We start from the raw sequence: 8,649 nt of genomic DNA, 5'->3' as shown, positions 1-8,649 counted from the left end.
TTGGGTATCTTATTTTCATTCCTAAAGGATCCTCCTTCTCCACTGGGGTCCAGGCCAGCAGCAATCAGCTTCAGCCACACAAAAACAAATAACCTTATGTCATTTATTTCTATCAGCAAGAGACGATATTGTTCACAGTCGGAAGAAACCTCCCTTTGTTTTGATTTTTTTGTTTTGTTTTGTTTTAGAACCTCACTTATATATAAATGTGCATCATGTCCCTGTTATTAAATGATGTGCTTTTTTTTCCTGCTATAGAATCACCACATGATGGTGAAGAGAAAAAAAACACTGTTGCCTTACGAGGCACCAGAGGAGTGACGCTTACAGAGGCCTGGAGTGTCCATAGAGAGAGCAGGAATACTAATGTATGCATAGAGAGGAAAAAGACTGATATTTGAAAAACATTTCTCTGAACTTAGTTCTTTTCAAGCCCCAAGATACTGCATGACTTGCTCTTCAATTTAATTAATTTTCATCCATGAAACAGAACTTGTTCTCTCAAGTTATTTATTCTGAGGCTTTGACATATAAATGATTCACATGATTTAGTTATTTACAGGCCACAAGATATCACTTGTTCTTTAAATTTCCTCAGTTAAAAGAAAAGACATTTTGCTTTTGGATTTCATTTTTAAACGCAAGAAATCTGTGCATAAACAACGATCTTAAATTGGATTATCCATCCCATAATTCACTGAAACACTTACAGTTACACTGACGTTAGCCAAATTTTGTTGTTTGGGAAAAGGGAAAAAAATGCCATGTGAATCGTGTATTGACTTTTTTTTAACTTAATGTGAAATCAAATCTCTTCTTTTTCTGACTGTTTAGGTTTTATGTTATTGTTAAGAGCCCTGAACTAATTTCCCTCTTACGTTCCACTTGTAACTGTAGGCTAACCCAGATTTGTGAAACACCAATATAAACACACAATTTAAAGCAGATATTGACAACAAAAAAAATATCTTCGGGGGGGGCGAACCCTCTGACACCACCTTCTTTCGCTCTTCACGTGTTCTCCTCCCGCAGGTGAATAACAAGAGGAAGATTCAGCATCAGCAGCACAGTGGGGAAGTTTACTGGTTTTGATGAAGTCTTACATGATGCTACAAACCCCTTTAGCACTAAAATAAGCTCATGGAGACAGAGAGGGGAATCAAGACTGGGGTTTGTGTGTGGGGGGGATAAATTCAGCAAGACCCTATGGACATATTCTATCAGTGCACACACATTTAGTGGTACCCAAGTAGTGGATATATTCTGCAAAGAAGACAAACACACACACTGCTCAATACGAAGCTCCAACACTTATTCAGCAATGAAACCGGCGCTCCTTATCAACACATTTTACCGTCTATAATGCGTTTTCGGTGTTTCGGTCGCTGCAGCTCCCACAGCATCAGCGGCAACACGACAAAAAAGACATGTTTGTATTCCTCACCGTTGCTAAAATAACTGAGTTTTTAATGAGAAAGCTCCGCATTAACACCTGCACAGATGGTTGTCCTGATGTTCCATGTACCATTCTGGCGCCTCATTAGTCATCTGATAATGGCGAAATTAGTATAAAAAAATGCTTGAAAAAAAAAATGCTCACTTTAGGCACAGGGTTCTTTTAGATATACAGTTGTTAACTATTTCTGTTTCCTTCGAGCTGCGTTCGTCACGGGAATCAGTCCTGTAATATTTAGGAAAAGAGCCAAAAAGAATTTGGCAGAAAACCTTTTGGGACATTTTGTTGAAGAGATTCACCAGCTTGTATCCGACATCTGTACAATCTGTAACCATTTCCAAATTGGAGCTTCTGTTGTTTTTAAACTCCAAAACAATTGTTTTCAGTGAGTCATAGAACTACTCTGGCATAAAAATACATCATATGGATTTTATTTTATTATTTAGCTCCAGATTTTCTGTTTTGACAAACTCATATTATAACACGCACTATGTGTAAAACATTTGTTTGAATTGATGCTTTACAAAAACAAAAGAGGAGTCAAACCAAAAACATAAAATAGAAGCTGGAAGGCTAACATCCCCGAGCAATCGCGCCAGTTTGACCTTTTAATGACCTATAAAGTTACCTTATTGTTCTCCAAAACTTACTGATTAACCCCACGTATATATTACAAAAACTGCACTGCTAAATTCCCAAAGCTGATTCAGTTATTTTGCTGTTTATTTGAATATGTTGCTTGAACATATTTCAGGAGAACAAAGCCGGCCAGACTCAACCTGCTTACTTGCAGACAGGAACTGTCTAAAACATTTGAGCTTTATTGACACATGTTTTTCATCCGGATTGTAAGTTTGCATTCCAAAGCAGGTCTCGCAGCCACACTGAATCAATATTAGAGGAGCAAAGCCCTTGTTCTCAGTGTTTATAGATCCATGCTTTCTGCTGGTCTTTGCTTCCTCTGCAGATTCTGATCACTTTCTGTCTGCTCGCGACGTGACTGGAAACGTGGCTGGAAACCTGCAATTTATGCAGCCCTCATTCACAGTCAGGGGATTTTAGGATGCAAGCCAGCTTCAGACTACTTTTTTTCCTGAACTATCAAAAATCTGAAAACGCCATCTGATGTATGATTATTCAATGTATTTTTTTGTCCCCATAGTTATGTTATGCATCAGTAAAACTTTTTTTTTTTTCATGATTTTAGACAACATATGATGTTTGACTTTAATACATCACAGTGGGATGCATCAGGGACTCTGCGGACCCCTACAGGTGATTTTTTTTTTTGCCCCTTTTTTAATCAAAATATGATTTAATAACAGTCAAATATGTGAGAGTAACCCTAATGTGAGAAAACAACACATAACCAGTTTAATTTGACTGGTGTTACAACATGCATGCAACATGCACCATTTTTGTACTTAGCAAGACATAAATACTTTGTTTTATGGGATGCAAATGGTTGAATAGAATTTTATTTTTAGACAAAGTGTCACAGAGAAATCTTTCTGCTACTGTTAAACGAGGAGTGAGGCGTTAAGATGGCCAGCATCATCCTTTGATGAAGCGTTTGTGGATGTTTCCCTGCCACTCCCATTCGCGCCCCCCCCCCCCTTTCCCATTAGCCGTCCATCCCAATGCATGTTTGCACACTGAAATTGTGTTTGAATACTGCATATAGAAATCTTGTTGGTCCATTAGTGCATATGACCAATATAGCTGTCAATTTCCGTGGCAGGTTCTGATCCACCGGCTCCTGAGTTTACTTTGTGTTGTGATAATTTGAGTTAGAGTAAATACAGGCCTTTTTTTTTTTCTTTTTTTTTTTTCCAAATTTTTAATGAAAAACATTTTAAACAAAATTTGACAGGACTTTAAGAAGCAGTTATATTATGCAGGACTCAACTTTAGGTGCTAATTATAGGTTTTGTAAATCAAATTACCACAGAGCAATTCTAAACACCTCAGGGCCCCTGGGGGCAGTTGATCGTTTCACCCAGTCGGTAATTAAGCATCAACCTGTGCATCATTACACACAACAAACACAGTACGCCTTGAAAGTTGAATTCAGTGTATTTTAAAAAAAAAACAAAAACAAAAAAAACAACAGCTTGACCTTGTCTGGAGTGGTACTGGCAATTCATTTTCAAACTGAAAAAACTAATACACAAATATGAATACACTCATTCCTATTGTATGCCACTCAATGCCCTTTGTGTACACCGTCACATTTGTTTCACTTGATAGAGCAAACCTATTAAGCTGCTATTTTATCCTGTTAGAAAGAGCAAGAGATATCCATTACCAGTTTCAAATGAGTCATTACTAAATCTCAGAGGATGCAATATCTGATCGGTGGAAGACGAGCTATCTTGGAAGCTCGCATTCCCATTAACTCGCTCACTTACTCAATCACCAATCTATTACCAGCCATTTTCCAAACTCCAGACAAGCCTCACCTCTTGACATACGCTACAGGTCCATCAGTCATGATCAGCAGACATGCAGTCCACTCAGCTTTACTGAGTGTACTTGTGTGTGTGTGTGTGTGTGTGTGTGTGAGAGGGAGAGAGTTGTATGGATACTCTCTCTCTCCCTCCACAATTCAACACCTCCTGTCTTTGCTTTTCTAAGACACTGAGTCAGCAGCCACTGTCAAGTCTCCTTAATTTTGCCATGCTGGAATTTCTGCTACCTTGACTCTCATCTGCCATAGCTCTTTACTCCACTTGTCACTCACAAGCACAAAAAGCTAAGAATGTGCTACTTGAATGAAGACAGGAAGGTGGGGAATTGTGTGTGACCAGACTGAGGAGGTGTCAGATGCAGGGAGGTTTTAGGGTGGGTGGCTTAAGGTCGTTTTGGGGCTCCAACCTTGAATTTATAGTCTGGAAAGCTCTAAATCTCTTAAGTTTTTAAAATAACTTCAACTTTGTGTCATTTCCCCTCAGTCTGTGTGACTGGAACGGTGAATCAATGGAGCGGTAATACATTATGGAAAGTAACTATTTGTAGGAGGTTTGGGAAGTGCAGTCACAGCGGCCTAGCAGCGAAACGACCAGTCACGACGAACTTCCTTCTGCAGGTAAAAGAGTGAGAGAGAGAGTGAAGAGGGGAAGGACAAAAAAAAAGAAAAAACTTTTGGAGCCGGAGAGGAAGCGAGACAAGAGTGATGAGGAGGTGAGTGAGGAGGATGTGAAAAATGTCACGGTTCCAGTCGTGACTCCTGTTTTCACCTTGTGTTTGCCTGTGTTGTCACATTGTCCCGGTGTCTCCCTCCCTCATGTCTGTGGGTGAGTTTCCATCCAGCTCGGTGTTTGCACATTTTAATTTGAGAGGACTCTCTAAATATTGCTAAAAAAGTTTTTAGGTGGGGAGGTGGTGGGGTAATATAAAGTGCTCTACACTTTCACATGGTGCACAATAGCGCCCTCTACAGGATGAGAGTGAAAAGTTGGATTGCTGGAATATCTCGTCAAGGGTGGGGAAAGAGTTAAGAGTGTTTCTCTCTCACCAAGCTCTTCTGTGTCCAGGCTCATCTGCACCTGTCTGCCATCAAGTCTCCTCATCAGCAGTTCTTTATCTCCTTGGCCTGCTTCTCATCCCTCAGCCAGTCAGCCTCGACTCGGCCGCTGCCAACCCTCCATTCTCATCACCGTAATCATTCCTTTGTTCATTCTTATTTGCCATTAAACCACCTTTTTTTCCTGCCGCCCTGCAGTCAGTGTTTGCATTTGGGTCCAATACTCTGAAGTGAACCGTAACAGAACAAACTGGCCATTATGTAGCTAGCAGACACACAGCGGACGCCGTTAAAAGAACTTAACAAAGTTAAATATTTAGTGGAGTGACTTTTGGATTCTTGCCATCAACCTCAGCACATTCATGAGTCCGACGCTGCGGTGGCAATGGCTCATAATCTATAAACTCCAAGCCATTGATTTTGAAATAGTTGCAAAGCTTGGCAGAGTCAGATTCTGGTTTTCTTTATTCTTCCTCTCAACCCTTCTCACCTCAGCTTAGGCCTCAATCAGCTTCTTCTGAGCCTAAGCAAATACCTGCTTCCCCCAAGTCTCAACCTCATCCTGCAGTTCCTGAGGCGAGGCTTCACACTATTATTCCTGATCCCAGAGTTCTGACTGCAGTTCCAGAGATCGGCGGTCTCCTGCCAGTGTCAACTCAACCTGAGTTAAAGTCATCTATCCTCAAGCTGGTATGTCAGCGACTGCCTCCCCTGAACCACCAGCACGCCCGCCATCAGTCAAGGACACCAAATGGGTCGGTACGGACTCGCCAGGCTCAGCACCACAGGGACGTCACTGCCCAGCATCACTAGGGAGGTCCAGCCGTCGCTGCATCCTCTGCCGATTCCAGACCTTCCACTCATCCTGAGCCCTTGGACATTTTCAACCGTCCCACTGCATTTCTCAAAGTTTGTTCCTCTCAGTAACATGAGTGCAGTTCTACAATTTCTTTGGCTATCTTCCCTGAGGTCCAGTCTCCCGAGATGGTAGGACAGTCCTCCCAGTCTCCAGAGGTGCTGCAGCCATCCAAGTCTTCCCAGCCAGAGCTGCAGTGGCACGCCAAGTCATCCGAGCCCAAGCTGTGGTATTCCAAGTCATTTGAGCCCGAGCTGCTGGCGAGCCCAAGCTTTCACAGCCTCAGCTGTTGCAGTCACCATGTCCAGTGCTGCTGCAGGTTATTATAACATTATTTTAGCATGTATTAGTTGTGTTTGCGATCAATCCAGGTGAAATGTGGCCAGGATCTTGTGCACCTGGCTGCCACTGAGTCTCCTCCTCACTCGTTCTTCATCTGCAGCTTGTTTACTCCTCATTCCTGAGCCTCAATTTGCCAGCCTTCCACATCAGCATTACCATTCCTTTGTTCATTCTTATTTGCCATTAAAGCTCCTTTTTCCTGCCTCCCTGCTGTCAGTGTTTGCATTTGGGTCCAATACTCTGAAGTGAACCGTAACAGAAACGCTTGAAGTTGAGAAGAGAGAAAAGAAAACTATATGATGAGGAGCCGGAAGGAGAGAGGCGGGGAACACGACAGAACTGGAAGTTGAAGTCAGGATTTGAGGGGCGAGGGTGGGAAAAGAAAGGGATGAAAAAGAAGCTAGGAACAGAAAGAAAGAGGGATGGAATGAGACGTTAAAACCTGCAGAGAAAGCTGGTGAAGAGGACAAAGGACATGAGATGAAAAGAAAGAACACAGGAGGAAAGGAAATTTAATCTAATCTTTTTTTCTCATCTTCAGAAAATCGGAAATCTTTAAAACTTTTGTCTTTTATAATTTTTGTGTAAGTTGAAGACATTTCCAGGTATAAATGTAAAATAAATGACTGAGTAGAATGAAGAGTGATACAATAATAGGTTACTTCTTGGGCGACTATCATGCTTCTCCTAAATAATGCACAGGGTTTAATGCACAGGGCGTAGTGGAATGTTTCCCAACCGATTACTGGTTAAAAAAATATCAATAAACGACATTCTAATTCAAAAGTAATACAAAACAGACCGGTTCCACATGCAAACCCAGTTCCTCCTTCCCAGAAACATTGTTAAAGCGTCGCTCAACTCACAGCTGTGCAAATTACAGTCGTGCAAAAATATTTCCTGTTTCTGGTTGAAAACTGGCTGTTCGGTTAGAATACAAACAATAACCGAGCAGTTTTACCACTGCTTGATACAGGAAGAAGATCTTCCCTAAAAAACAAACAAACAAACAAACAAAAACAACATTAAAAACTAAAAACCCTAAACAGCCTGCAAACAATGATCAACTGACATACAGTTACTAACCCTTGAACCTTTCGCCACTTCCTTAAAAATAGGAACAATCAAGACAGCATTGCATTTATATGAAACTCATGCGCCAAAACCTCTCAAGGTGAGGATGTGAGAATTAAAGTTCCCGTGGTCTTTGTTTATATTTACAGGGGAGAGGAGAAGTCTGTACGAACATGTGACAATTTTCTCTGCAGATGTGAAAAAAGAGGCTGCACCACCATCTGCTTTGGTCTTTTTTTGAATTGTGTGATTGCAGACCCATGGAAAACCAGAGAAGTCTAAATAATTCTGAGCACCAGGGCTTGAAATTAACAACAGCTAACTCGCTCAGTGGTGGTAAAAATTTGACTGGGGAGTGGCGAGGGTTGCATAATTTCACCTGTAACCGATTCAGTTTTCATATGAACAGAAAGCTCCAGCAGTACAGAGGCTTCAGGCGAGCATCCTCTCATCCAATCTTTTTTTTAAAGAACAAAATTAACATTTCAATTGGATGTAGCGCCACCTGAATGGTAATTCTGCAACCTTTTGTATGTTAGTGAGGCTAAAGTGGTATGTATTCAACTTTTATACATCCACAGCACCGAGGTTGTTTAAAGGAAGGTTACATCATAGTGAAAAAGCCAATTTCGTGCCTTTGTTATATACATTTCTTGTGATATTTTATTCATACATGGAGACTGTTTTTGGTTGGAAAAAGAGGGGAAATACAGTTATTTACAGTAACTTTTCAGTTGTTCTCTCTGAAACTATACTGGAAGCCTTATCGAAGATGCAACTGACATCCTGGCACAACGATTCATCCAGATGAGGTGCTTTATTTTCCATGTACTCATGTATTACCTTGCAAACAAGGTGCATGAAGACAGGCCATAAGAGAAGGAGCCGCTGTCCGGGTCCCCTGGGCATTCTTATCGTCGATTTCTGGTCACTTCAAATTGTGCTAGTTTAGTATGCGGTTATGACACAAAATGCAACTTCCATCTTACCTTCAAAATAAATCTAGTCATTTAAAAATCTATCAGTTTTGAGTTACAGCAAGTTTCTAATTTAATGCACGGTTAGAATACCAAACCATACTTACAGAAACTTTTATCTATTTTCTTTTTCGTCTCCAGCTCGATGTAAAAAACAAAAAAAAACTGTATTTATCCTCTGATTTGTCTAAACCTTTAACTGTAGATTTTAAAACTCCAATCTTATCCTTACACCTTTAGTGTTTCTGAGCCTGCATTACCCAGCCAGCCTTAACAATGTCATTGTTAAATTGCCATTCATTGACAATTGTTAGTTGTGTTGTCTTTGTTTCCAGCAGTGATTCTTATGATTTTTTGAAAGAAAAAGTTGCTGTCTGACACACTCTCAGCATCAAATAGTGAAAAAAATATATAAATT

General features: G+C 40.7%; 1 protein-coding gene across 6 annotated transcripts in view; it reads right to left on the bottom strand.

Annotated features, from left to right (window-relative positions):
* brinp1 (bone morphogenetic protein/retinoic acid inducible neural-specific 1) overlaps positions 1 to 8,649 on the bottom strand; it is a 163,769-nt gene that overhangs the window by 37,278 nt on the left and 117,842 nt on the right. The window lies entirely within an intron of this gene.

The sequence above is a fragment of the Aulostomus chinensis genome, chromosome 19 (assembly GCF_037954235.1).
Source record: "Aulostomus chinensis isolate RoL2024-O1b breed Wild chromosome 19, RoL_Achi_v1.0, whole genome shotgun sequence".
NCBI classification, from domain to species: domain Eukaryota; kingdom Metazoa; phylum Chordata; class Actinopteri; order Syngnathiformes; family Aulostomidae; genus Aulostomus; species Aulostomus chinensis.
Note: the sequence above shows the minus strand (reverse complement) of the source record. Positions and strands in the feature narration are given on the sequence as shown.